Source organism: Rhinopithecus roxellana, unplaced genomic scaffold (assembly GCF_007565055.1).
Source record: "Rhinopithecus roxellana isolate Shanxi Qingling unplaced genomic scaffold, ASM756505v1 contig4562, whole genome shotgun sequence".
Lineage (NCBI taxonomy): Eukaryota > Metazoa > Chordata > Mammalia > Primates > Cercopithecidae > Rhinopithecus > Rhinopithecus roxellana.
The window spans coordinates 10,466-22,570 of NW_022143372.1; the positions used below are offsets into that span (position 1 = coordinate 10,466).

General features: G+C 58.7%; 1 pseudogene; it reads left to right on the forward strand.

Annotated features, from left to right (window-relative positions):
- The first annotated feature begins 658 nt into the window (after positions 1-658).
- On the forward strand, positions 659-11,735 carry LOC115896037 (annotated as a pseudogene).
- The last annotated feature ends 370 nt before the right edge of the window (positions 11,736-12,105 follow it).

A 12,105-nucleotide genomic window follows, 5' to 3' on the forward strand; every position in this document is an offset into this window, starting at 1 on the left:
CCCTCCACCAGGCCGGGCACACCCAGAGGAGGCGCCCATCCCGGAGGCCCACACCCACCCTTCCTTCCTCAGGAAAACCTGTGGTCTGATAAGGCCTCCAGTCTCTGGTTTTCAAAACCACCCCGGCACCAGGACCCCCCAAGGGAGGAGGGGCCAGAGCCTGCCCAGCCTGTGGCAGTGGAGGCTACAGAACCCAGCTCTGGGTGGTGCACACCAGCCCCTAAGCAGCAGGGCTTCCCGTAAGGCTCCAGAAGGAGAGAGCTCTGAGCACCCTGGGTCGGGGGGCTATGAGGCAGGGGCGGCCCACTCAGGTGGAATGGCCTGTCCTTCCTGCAGCCCCACCCCTGGGCAGGGCACTCCCCACAAGGCCTTGGCCAAGGCCCCGGTCCCCCTCTAGTCCCTCGTCCTAGGTGTTCCCTTTGATGCTACCTGATCCTGTACCAGGATGGACCCTCAGGGGCAGGAGGCCCAGATGAGAAGCCCTCCCAATTTTTGCTCACCACCCACATATCTGCCCAGCTCCCAGAACCGGGCAAGCCCCTTTCTTCCAACCCAGCCGTCTTGCAGGGTCCTTTAGCCCCCAGGGTTCCCAGAAGCAGCCAGGGATAAACCTGAGCCCAAATCCCAACAGGAAGGAAGTGCCCACGGGGCATCCAAGATGTGCAAGCACAGCTCACAGCCAGGGAGTGGCCCTCGGTGCCTCCTCATCATTGCCGACCCACTTAGGGTAGTGATGCCCACAAGAAAGGCAGTGCTTCTGGGCCTTCGCTCCATGAGGTGAGTGCTCCTGGTGCAGCCTGGTGCTCAGAGCAGCTGAGACCCTGCCCCGCAGTAGGTGGTAACTCCAGTTCTAGCCAGGACAGCTCCAGAGCCCTCAGGACTCAGGGGCACACACAAGTGGGGCTGCAGATGTGGGGCTCACCGTGCTGGAGCCAGGCTGGTTGGCCCTGGAGCACTGGCATGGGACCTGGGGAACCAGCCCTCGGCTGGGCAGCCAGGATGCCTCCTGCTCTCTTCCCTCCATGCCCCCCTTTTCACTTCCAGAGGCCCTGGGCTATTTTTGAGGGGAAGGGGAAGGATAGAAAGTGCAGGCAGGGCTGGGGTCTGGGCCTGTGGGAACTTAAGGCAGGAGGGGAGGGCTGTGTCATGATGGCCTGGAGCTGGGGCTGGAGGTGAATCTTCTGGGATGCTGGGATTCACCAGGTGGGCAGGAGGGGTGTTCTAGGCTGACGGAAGGGCAGGTGCAAAGCCAGAGTGGGGAAGGAGCTGGGCAGCAGTGTGAATGGTACAGCCAGACTGGTGGGAGAGGCTGAGGCTGCAGCCAAGCGGGCCACAAACAGTGGCTAGGCTGGCCACCTCTCTCGACAGAAGCAGGGTGTGCAGGCCTGGGATTGTCGTTTCATGAGGCATACACAGGTACAGGTCAGAGGTGGAGCCAAGGCCATCCGAGCAGGTGGGTGGGCAGCAGGGAGAGAGAGGTGGTGCTCTCTTATTTTTTTGTTATTTGAGACAGGATCTTGCTCTGTCGCCCAGGTTGGAGCACAGTGGTGCAATCTCAGCTCACTGCAATCTCAACCACCTGGCTCAAGTGATCCTCCCACCTCAGCCTCCCAAGAAGCTGGAACCACAGGCATGTGCCACCACACTTTTTTGTAAAGACCGGGTCTCACCATCTTGCCCAGGCTGGTCTCGAACTCCTGTGCTCAACCTCCCAAAGTGCTGGGATTGCAGGTGTGAGCCACTGCGCCCGGCCCACAGGCATTCCATTTTCATTTCAGATGTTTGCTTCTCCCATCAGACTGTGCTAATCCGGAAGGGACCCCAGAGTCCGAGCTGTATGGGACATCTGGGGAGGGAATATCACCTGCTTGGGGGTGGAGGCTTTAGCCAGAACTGTGCAGGAGAACGGGCTAGTCTTACCTGACTGGGGCTGCAGGTCACCTTCTTCCATTTTGATGGGGACCCAGAAGCCCAGAGCACAGATTCTGCTGTCCCAAACCCCAAACAAGGTTGGGAGAGAGCCCTGGGTCAAGCTATAATCTGGACTGGGTGCTCTGTCTCCATCCTCTGGAAGCAGCTTGTAGAAGTCCACTTGGGGCCTAAGTGTCCTAAGGATGGGGCTCTGCCCCGGCCCCTGCACAAGGGACCTCTGAAACCCCAAACAGGGAAGAGGAAGCAGTGCTCTGAGGTCCCCTCACCACTGCATGGTCTCCCCGACCCCAGCCTCTGTGCACCCCGGGGGTCATGGCTCTGCTCCCTCTGGCTTCCTCCAGGGACTTCCCCAGCCTCCTCCCCTCAGGATACACCTGCAGCCCTGGCCTCTCTCCTCCAGCCCGGGTACCACCTCCACACCCCTCCACTTCCTGTGCCATGAACCATCTGCCACTACCCACATTGCCTGTGAAGAGATGTCAGCCCTCCTTTGACTTCTCTCCCATCTCCAACTTCTGCACAATCCCAGGGCACATCGGCCCTACATCCTAAAAATGTATCTGACTGACTAACCATTATTAGATCAAGTCTGTTCTCTCATTCTGAAGTCCTAAAGCAGCCGGGCGCGGTGGCTCACACCTGTAATCCCAGCACTTTGGGAGGCTGAGGCAGGCAGATTACCTGAGGTCAGAGGTTCAAGACCAGCCTGGCCAACATGGTGAAACCCTGTTTCTACCAAAAATATAAAAATCAGCCAGGCATGGTGATGTGTACCTGTAATCTCAGCTACTCAGGAGGCTGAGGCACGATCACTTTGAACCCAGGAGGTGGAGGTTACAGTGTGCTGAGGTCATGCCACTGTACTCCAGCCTAGGCAACAGCGTGAGACTCTGTCTCAAAAAATAAATAAGGGGCTGGGTGCAATGGCTCACGCCTGTAATCCCAGCACTTTGGGAAGCCAAGGCGGGCATATCATGAGGTCAAGAGATCCAGACCATCCTGGACAACATGGTGAAACCCTGTCTCCACTAAAAATATAAAAAATAGCTGGGTGTGGTGGCACGTGCCTATAGTCCCAGCTACTTGGGAGGCTGAGGCAGGAGAATTGCTTGAACCCGGAAGGCAGAGGTTGCAGTGAGCCGAGATTGCACCACCGCACTTCAGCCTGGCAACAGAGCAAGACTCTGTCTCAAAAAATAAAATAAAATAAATAAATAAATAAATACGCTGAGTGTGGTGGCTCACGCCTGTAATTCCAGCACTTTGGGAGGCCAAGGCAGGCAGATCACCTGAGGTCAGGAGTTTAAGACCAGCCTGGCCGGGCGCGGTAGCTCAAGCCTGTAATCCCAGCACTTTGGGAGGCCGAGACGGGCGGATCACGAGGTCAGGAGATCGAGACCATCCTGGCTAACACGGTGAAACCCCGTCTCTACTAAAAACTACAAAAAACTAGCCGGGTGACGTGGCGGCGCCTGTAGTCCCAGCTACCCGGGAGGCTGAGGCAGGAGAATGGCATGAACCCGGGAGATGGAGCTTGCAGTGAGCTGAGATCCGGCCACAGCACTCCAGCCTGGGTGACAGAGCGAGACTCCGTCTCAAAAAAAAAAAAAAAAAAAAAAGACCAGCCTGGCCAACATGGTGAAACCTCATCTCTACTAAAAATACAAAAAAAAATTAGCTGAGCATGGTGACAGGTGCCTGTAATCCCAGCTACTCAGGAGATTGAGGCAGGAGAATCACTTGAACCTGGGAGGCGGAGGTTGCGGTGAGCCGAGATCGTGCCATTGGCCTGAGCAACAAGAGCGAAACTCCTTCTCTAAATAAATAAATAAATAAATAAATAAATAAATAAATAAATACAGTCCTAATAGCATCTTCAGCCCACGGAAAAGCCCAGAAGCCCTGGCTTGGCAGCAAGTTCTTAGAAAATGGCTCATTCCCCACGGTCCCAGCAAGGCCTCTGAGCCTCATCTGTACTCCTTGTGCACCTGCTCAGGGCTTGGCCCAACCCTGTCCAGCTCAGGCTGGGCCCTCCCCATGGCCCCACATCTCCATGGCCCCAGCCCCCAGGAAGCTTCCCAGAGCCCCACCTCCCTCCAGAGGGCACCTTGCCTTCCATCCTGAGACTTGGCTCACAGCTCACCCTTGGTAGGGCGGGCTCCTGAAGGGCAGGACAATATTTTGCCCAGTGTCCAGAACTGGATGTGGCTGGCAGACGACATCGGAAGGTGCACTGCAGTGGACACGATACACTCCCAGACATGGTTAGCACCAGCAGCACACAGGCCTACCACACATCGGTGCACACAGGCACACACAGTCCGCATCCACAGACGCACGTGATCAAGCCCATGCGGGCAGGAGCGCAGACACGCAGCTGAGACGCAGGCAGAAGCATGGGACCCGGAATGAGACCCAACCCCGGACACCTGAAGGCGGAAAGACGGGTTTTACTCAGACTGCAGTGTGGGGGAAGACTGCAGTTTTTTTTTTTTTTTTTTTTGAGACGGGGTCTCTCTCTGTTCCCCAGGCTGGAGTGCAGTGGTGCGATCTCAGCTCACTGCGAGCTCTGCCTCCCGGGTTCAAGCCATTCTCCTGCCTCGGCCTCCTGAGTAGCTGGGACCACAGGCACCGCCACCATGCCTGGCTAATTTTGGGATTTTTTAGTAGAGACCGAGTTTCACCATATTGGCCAGGCTGATCTCAAACTCCTGACCTCATGATCTGCCTGCCTCAGCCTCCCAAAGTGCTGGGATTACAGGCGTGACCCACTGCACCGGGCCAACCCAGGTTTTTAAACAGAGAACAGAAAAGGAAAAAGAAGGGGTTTGGGGAAGTAATGAAGGGGTAATCCAAAAGGTGCTGGAGAAAAATGGAAAATCACAGAAGGGCTGAGTGGAAAATATGGAAAGTGGTTTAGCTGTGGAAAGTCTGCATTGGGATCGTGTTTACACTTTGCATTTTGGCAGCATTTTGTCAACTTGAGCAAAGACGCAACACAGAGCTGGAATCACCTTTAGGGATGAGGCTCCCGCAGGCCAGCGCCAGACTGAGCTTTGTCGGAGTCTCTCAGCACAGTGTTCTGGCGGGTCTCCTCTGCAGTGTGAGGGTTCACAGTTCGTCACACACAGGTTCACATGAACGTGGGGACCAACCTTCCTTCCTCACGAGGCACACCCAGACTCAGCTTGGAGGTTCTGTGGTCCCCGTGGCCTTTGTGTGCTTCCAAGCTGGGCAGAACCAGGAGCACCCTGAACTCCCAAATTCTGCAACCAAAAATGAGCATCTTGGCTGAGATAGGCCTGGAGAGGCTGCTTAACTCCCAACGCCAGGGCCAAAAGAAGGTGGTTTTCTTCGATTGTTTGGTTTTGTATTTTTTTCCTTTTAAAAAATAAACTTTATTTTGGAATAATTTTAGATATCAGAAAGTAGGCGACATTGTGCAGGAGGGGTGCGGTGGCTCACGTCCGTCACCCCGGCACTGTGGGAGACCGAGGTGGCTCATGCATGTCATTCTGGCACTGTGGGAGACCGAGGTGGGTGGATCACTTGAGGTCAGGAGTTTGAGACCAGCCTGGCCAACATGGTGAAACTCTGTGTCTACTAAAAATAAAAAAATTGGCTGGGCACAGTGGCTCACGCCTGTAATCCCAGCACTTTGGGAGGCCAAGGTGGGTGGATCATGAGGTCAGGAGTTCAGGACCAGCATGGCCAAGATGGTGAAACCTCGTCTCTACTAAAAATACAAAAATGAGCTGGGCATGGTGGTGGGCACCTGTAATCCCAACTACTCGGGAGGCTGAGGCAGGAGAATTGCTTGAACCCAGGAGGTGGAGGTTGCAGTGAGCCGAGATCATGCCACTGCACTCCAGCCTGGGCGACAGAGCGAGACTCCATCTCTAAATAAATAAATAAATAAATAAATAAATAAATAAAATTAACTGGACATGTGGCGGGCACCTGTAATCCCAGATGCTCAGGAGGCTGAGGCAGGAGCATCACTTGAACCCGGGAGGTGGAGGTTGCAGTGAATTGAGATCGCGCCACTGCACTCCAGCCTGGCCGATAGAATGTGTGACACTGCAAAGCAGAGAGAGTCCTATGCAGCCATCACGAAAGCTCTGTCTTCCTGACGCCGCCGTCCTGTGTTGCTGGGTGCTTTAGGAAGCCCACATTGGGGTCTGTTGATCTCCACCACAGAGCGGACTTTATTTGAAGTCTGTCAGTCCTGCCATCGATGGCCTTCTTCGGCTCCAGGGCCTCATCGGGTGCCACAATGCTTAGAGCTGTCCCATCTCCTTAGGCTCTGCTGTCTGACAGTTTCTCAGATTTCCTTGTTCTTGGTGACCTTTGAGGATCACCGACAAGGTGTTTTTGTAGAAAGTCCCTTGGTTTGTGTCCAGGCATGGTGACTCATGCCTGTAATCCCAGTACTTCAAGAGGCTGAGGCGGGCAGATCACTTGAGGTCAGGAGTTCAAAACCAGCCTGGCCAACATGGTCTGGTTACTAAAAATCCATTTCTACTAAAAATACGAAAAATAGCCAGGTGTGGTGGCAGGTGCCTGTCATCCCAGCTACTCAGGAGGCTGAGGCAGGAGAATCGCTTGAACCCAAGAGGTAGATGTTGCAGTGAGCCGAGATCTTGCCACTACACTCCAGCCTGGGCGACAGAGCAAGACTCTGTCTCAAAAACAAAAACAAGCACAACAAAAGAAAGCCCCTTATGGGTTTGTCTGATGCACTTTCTCAGGAGTAGACTGAGGTTTTTAATTTGGGAAGAATTTCACAGAGGTGAGGTGCTCTTCGCGTCACATCTTATCAGAGCTGCGGGACGCCCGCACGATTGCTTGGCGATGGTCACCTGGCCAAAGTGGTGCCTGCCAGTCGCCTCCTCAGCTGAGTTCCTCTTTGCCTGTCTTGACTCTGCTCTTCAGAAAGGAGTCCCTAGACCCAGTCCTCACTCCTGGTGTGTGCATGGGGTAATCTCTGCTCCTGGAACTTACAGGTATCACTTGGACTTCTTTTGTAGGGGAGGTGAGTGTATTTCTTGTATTTAATTTTTCTTATTTTTTATATCAGCACATGCCCCAGCTTGGGGTCATAAGCCAGCATGGCATGGTTCTGCTGTTCTCTTCCCTGGGGACCCCGTGCCCATGGGCCTGGCCCTCCTGCCCCGTGTCGTCCCCGCCATGGCCCGTGGGCCTGGCCCTCCTGCCCCCTGTCGTCCCCGCCATGGCCCGTGGGCCTGGCCCTCCTGCCCCGTCGTCCCCGCCATGGCCCGTGGGCCTGGCCCTCCTGCTCCCTGTCGTCCCCGCCCGTGGGCCTGGCCCTCCTGCCCTGTGTCGTCCCCGCCATGGCCAGGAACTCAGCTTGCCTTTTCCTGCTCTGCCCCAGCACCAGCCACGTCCCCGAGGGGCCCGTCCCCAGTTCCTTTTTATCTCAGAAGAGCTCCTTTATGAATTCGCTGACCTGTCACCAACTCCCCACTCCTGCAATACAAGGGATTTTGTCTGGCTCTCCAGACCCAGCACGTCCTGGCACGCGACAGGTTCCATGATCTGTGAATGTTACGAGTGAGCGAGTGAGTGAACGAGGCTGAGGCAACAGGCTGGCCTTGTGCAGGGCTGGGGCCTCTGCATATCCACCAAGGGAACCCCAGCAGACCCCCTCTGGTGGGAGGGGAGGGGCCACAGCCACCTCCCTTCTCTCTCCTTCCCAGGCCCCAGCACCGGAGGGGGGCCAGATGACCCTGGGAGAGTCCTTCCCCTCCCTGTTCCCCAAGTAGGAAGATTCCCGGCACGCCATAGGTGCTCAGCAAACACGTCCGTCTTTCCCTACCTCCAGGGCCAGCCCGACCAATAGGCTGACATGGCCCCCTGTGCCTGCCCCACTGTCCCATCCTGGAAGGCGGACTGCCCAGTAGCAGCTCCTGGAGGGGACGCCAGGGAGAGCCAGGTGTCCATTTCACCCGTCGTGGCTATCTGCAGAGCCATCACCCGCCTCTGCAACGCGAGCCCTCGGAGGCCGGGGGCCCCTGGGGAGCAGCTGTGTCCCCTCAGCCGGGACTGAGGCCCCAGCCCCCATCACCTCCTGGTGCTGACCGGCTGGTCCAGAGCCTGGGATGGAATTACAGCCCCAGGTCTGACCTGCAAGGGCAGCAGTGCCTCCCCTAGGCCTGGCGAGCCAACTTGCGGGCACCTGCTGTGTTTGAGGGATTTGAGGGATAGGGTCTCACAGGCTGGGGGATATGGGGGATCTCATGCTGGAGGTGAGGATCAGGGACCACTGGGATGAATGCAGAAAGCAAGCTCCAAGGAGGGAAGGGGCAGCAAGGCCAGGGCTGGGACTGAGAGGCCACACGTTGGAACCTAAAGGGACCCAGGCCGGCCCCATGTGCCAGGTGGTGAAGCAGGAAGGAGCCCAGACTGGCCTGGGACAGCTGAGGCCTGGGAGCTGACTCCACCCCAAGCTGTGCAGGGCTGGTGGGGAGGGGCCAGTTCCCCCCGACATGGCTGGGAGGACCCTCTCGGGGTCTGCGGTCAGGCCAAGCTGTTCACAGACCCTCTGAGGGAAAGCCCAGCTCCGCCCTGCAGCTCCCAGGGCCTGCTCGGGCTGTACTCCGGCGGTCTTCCCACCCCTGTGCTGGGCCTGGTGTGGCCCCTGGCACTGAGGATGGGCTCCCCTGCCCTCTCGCCTTCCCCTGCTCGGCCTGCGCTCTCCCTGCCCCTTGCCTTCTGTCTGCTACGGCCTGGCCCCATCGCCTGCTCTGCCCTTCTGTGCTGACGCCTCAGGTCTCAGACCTTCAGTGCCTCCCCCACCCCATCCCATCCCACCAGGCACACGGCAGGTGTGGCCTGGCCTCTGTCCCGAGGGAAGGTCTGGAATGCAGATCCCTGGTGTGGTGGCCTGGAGTGGTGGTAGGAGCCAGGGCTCAGGAAGGAAGGGGGCTGGCAGTTGGCAGCAGCATTTTGGAAGGACGATTGGGGGTGAGCAGGCGCTTGGAATGGAGACCGGTCGACAGTTGGCTGTGGCAGCTGGAGCGGCAGTTGGGGCTTGGCAGGGGCACAGGCCTGGAGGACAGTTGGGGTGGGGCAGCCGTGGGGTTGGCAGGTAGCCCCTGGCCCCAGAGCAGCTCTGGAGGGTGGTCTCGGGGAGGCCTGGGTGGGAGGGCAGGGCCAGCTGGCACTGGACCTGGCCAAGCCAAGCCCGAGAGGAGGCCCACCTCCATCCAGCCTTGACCAGGCCACCTCCCCCAGCCGTGGGTGGGGCTCTGCTGTGCCCACGGCCGGCCTCCAGTCCACCCGCAGGACCCAGGATGACGTGCGGTGGGCGGCTCCCTGGACAGCCCCAGCATCCTCAGGCGGGCGGCGGGCCTCTGTCCCCGCCCTGCCCTCTGCCTCTCCCTCTGTCTGGGCTCCCAGCAGAGGCCTGGAGAGGGCAGGGACAGGTTCTGGGCAGTTCCCTGGGAGGGGGCAGGACTCCCAGGGCTGTTGCCATGGGGACGACTGAGTAACATCACTGGCTGGTGAATAAACAGGCAGGTTCCCTGACCAGTGACTGAGACAAAGACAACCATAGAAATCCCAGCTGGGGGTGGACAAGGAAATGCCTCCTTGGGAGAAGAGGGGGTGGTGGTAAAGGCCCTGGCGAGGTTGGGGAGCTGCTTGGGGGCACCCAGGCAGGAAGGGGTGTCTGTTGCTCGGGGGCACCCAGGCAGGAAGGGGTGTCTGCTGCTCGGGGGGACACAGACAGGAAGGGGTATCTGTTCCTCCTCGGCAATTTTCTTTCCCAAAGCTCCTCCCAGGTCATCCTTCCTAAGGGTGAGAGGCAGGTCCCCACTCTCTTGGTGGGTCAGAGCACCTAGAATGGGGCTTGTCCCCTCCCAGACCCCCGGCCCCTAGAAGCCACACAGTGAGGGTGGAGGGCAGGTGGCCGGCTGGCAGGGTAAGTGGTGCAGGGAGTCTGTGAACACAGGTCTGCGGAGAGGCCACAGCACGAGGCTGTGCCAGGACCCTCCGGGGGCCCTGCCAGCCAGATGGCTCTCTATTTGTGTCTCTGGTTGAGTTGTTCCAGGGGTTTGTGGGGGGGCATGTCCCTTAGCAGGTACATCCGTGGGGCTGCCCAGCCTCTGCACCTTGCCCTGAGCCCCCCATCCTCCAGAACTCCTGGTCTGCTGCTGCTCATCCCTCATAGGCCTCAGGGTCCCTTGGACAGGCTCCCGACAGGCTCACCCAGATGGCTGGGGGTGACTTTCAGGAATGACCACCTCATGCAGCGTGGACAAGTGTGCCCTACAGAGGCCTGACCACTTGTTCGCCTGTCGTGTTCACCCACTTGCTGAGGTCAGGGACTATGTCCAGTTCATCGTCGCCCTCAGAGACCCCACCCTCGGGACCCTCCCAGACACCCATGTGTTGGCCTCCCAGCCCTGATCCCAACACTGCTGAGGCCACACTTCACGTCCTCTGTTCCCAGAGCTGCCTCCCAGCCGGCTGCCAGGTGGCAGATCCCTCCTTGCGTCTGTGGACCCCAGGCTTGGCATGCATCACCTGCACAAGTGTCCCGGGTCCTGGGAAGAGAGAGGGCACTGCGGCCCAGCCTGGCATCCCCGTCTCATGTCTAATCCCAGCAGCAGCTCAGCAGATGCTGGGCTCCAACAAACCTGAGGTTCCTGGGGCCACGGGGCCAGCACGCCCGTCGGAGCAGACGTATCCGGTGGCTACAGGAGCCCAACTACTCCACCTTCCTCCTTCTATCAGTTCGGCTGAGAGGCTGCAGTTGCTGCTGCTGGTTTTTGTTCGTTTGTTTTTCTTTTAAATAGTAGTGGGGTTTATTAGCTCTCGGAGTTAACGGTCTGCAGGTAGGGTGGGCTTTGGGCAGGACTTAACCAGGATGCTGTCTCTGAGACTGGTCTTGGTTCTTCCTTTTTGACATACTGGCTTCATCTCCAGGCTGCTTGACCTTCCATTGGTTCTTGGAGCAGAAGTCAGGAGTCTCTCTGTTCCCAGTCACTGGCAGGGTTGCTGAGGGGGTAGGAGGTAGAAGTGGGACTCCCAGGTAAGAAAGGGCCCAGAGCCTCATCTGCCCGGCTCATTCTAGAACTCAGAAAGTTTCTACCAAGACAGGCAGCCCTAACCTGGCAGGTGGGGTTGGCCTTGGTCGTGGCGAGATCAAGGCTTGGTTCTTACGGGCAGGCCTCCTAAGCAGTGACTGAGTGCCACTGTGTGTTCCGCCAGGCAGCTGCTGCTGCTCTCCATCCCTGCATGGACAATGGACATGGCAAACCATTAACACTGCTCTCCTTGGAGGCTGTCTAGGGAGGTCCAGACATCTTGGGAGAGACTGGGGTTCTCTTTTGCGCAGGAGAACATGAGCAGGCTATGCGGGAGGCCCCTGGGGCAGGCATCGGGGCCCTGGTCCTCCTTACTTTGGCTGGGTGGGCCCGAGCTCTCCTGTCTCCCCAGGCCTCCTTTCCTCCATGGGGTACAACTGGGCTCTGGGTGGGTAGGTGGGGGCTGCTGCAAGCAGTGCCCTCTGTTCCCTCCAAGGGGGAGGCATGCTGCCAGAACCTCCTGGAAGCTGCCTTTTCTCAGGGTGGCTGTGCTCAGCCCCCACCTCCCGAAGGTCGGTGACGCTGGCCCTGCTGTTTCAGACCACAGCCGGCGGTGCCACCGAGAGGGTGTTGCGCGAGGTAGGCCGGGGACGAGGCTTCCTGGGCCGCAGTGCCATCCGGCGACCTTGGCGAGGGGATGGGAAGGGGTTGTCCGCACAGCCATTTCCAGGAGCCCGCGACGGCAGTTAAGGGAGTGTCCCAGGCGTTGGTCCCGGCAGCCAGACCTCGCTCGCCTTTGCTCACTCATGGAGAGCCCTCAGCCGCCTCCACCCGCCGCTCCTGAATGCGCCTCACACATCCTGATTGAAAGCATCCATAGGGCCGCCGCCTCCCACCTCCGAGGGAATCCGCCGCGCTGGGCCGCAGGGAGGCAGGCTGGACGGCCCGGGCGCCTCCCCATTGGTTGGCCCGGTCGGGCTCGACTCCCTCGCGCGGCTGCCGGCCACAGGCTCACCTCCCTTCCGCCGCCGCGCCCGGGGAGAGGAAGCGAGGTGGCCTTTACCCCCACGCAGGACGGCAGGAATGCGGGGCCGCGCTTCCCACTCCACCCGCCGAGGGC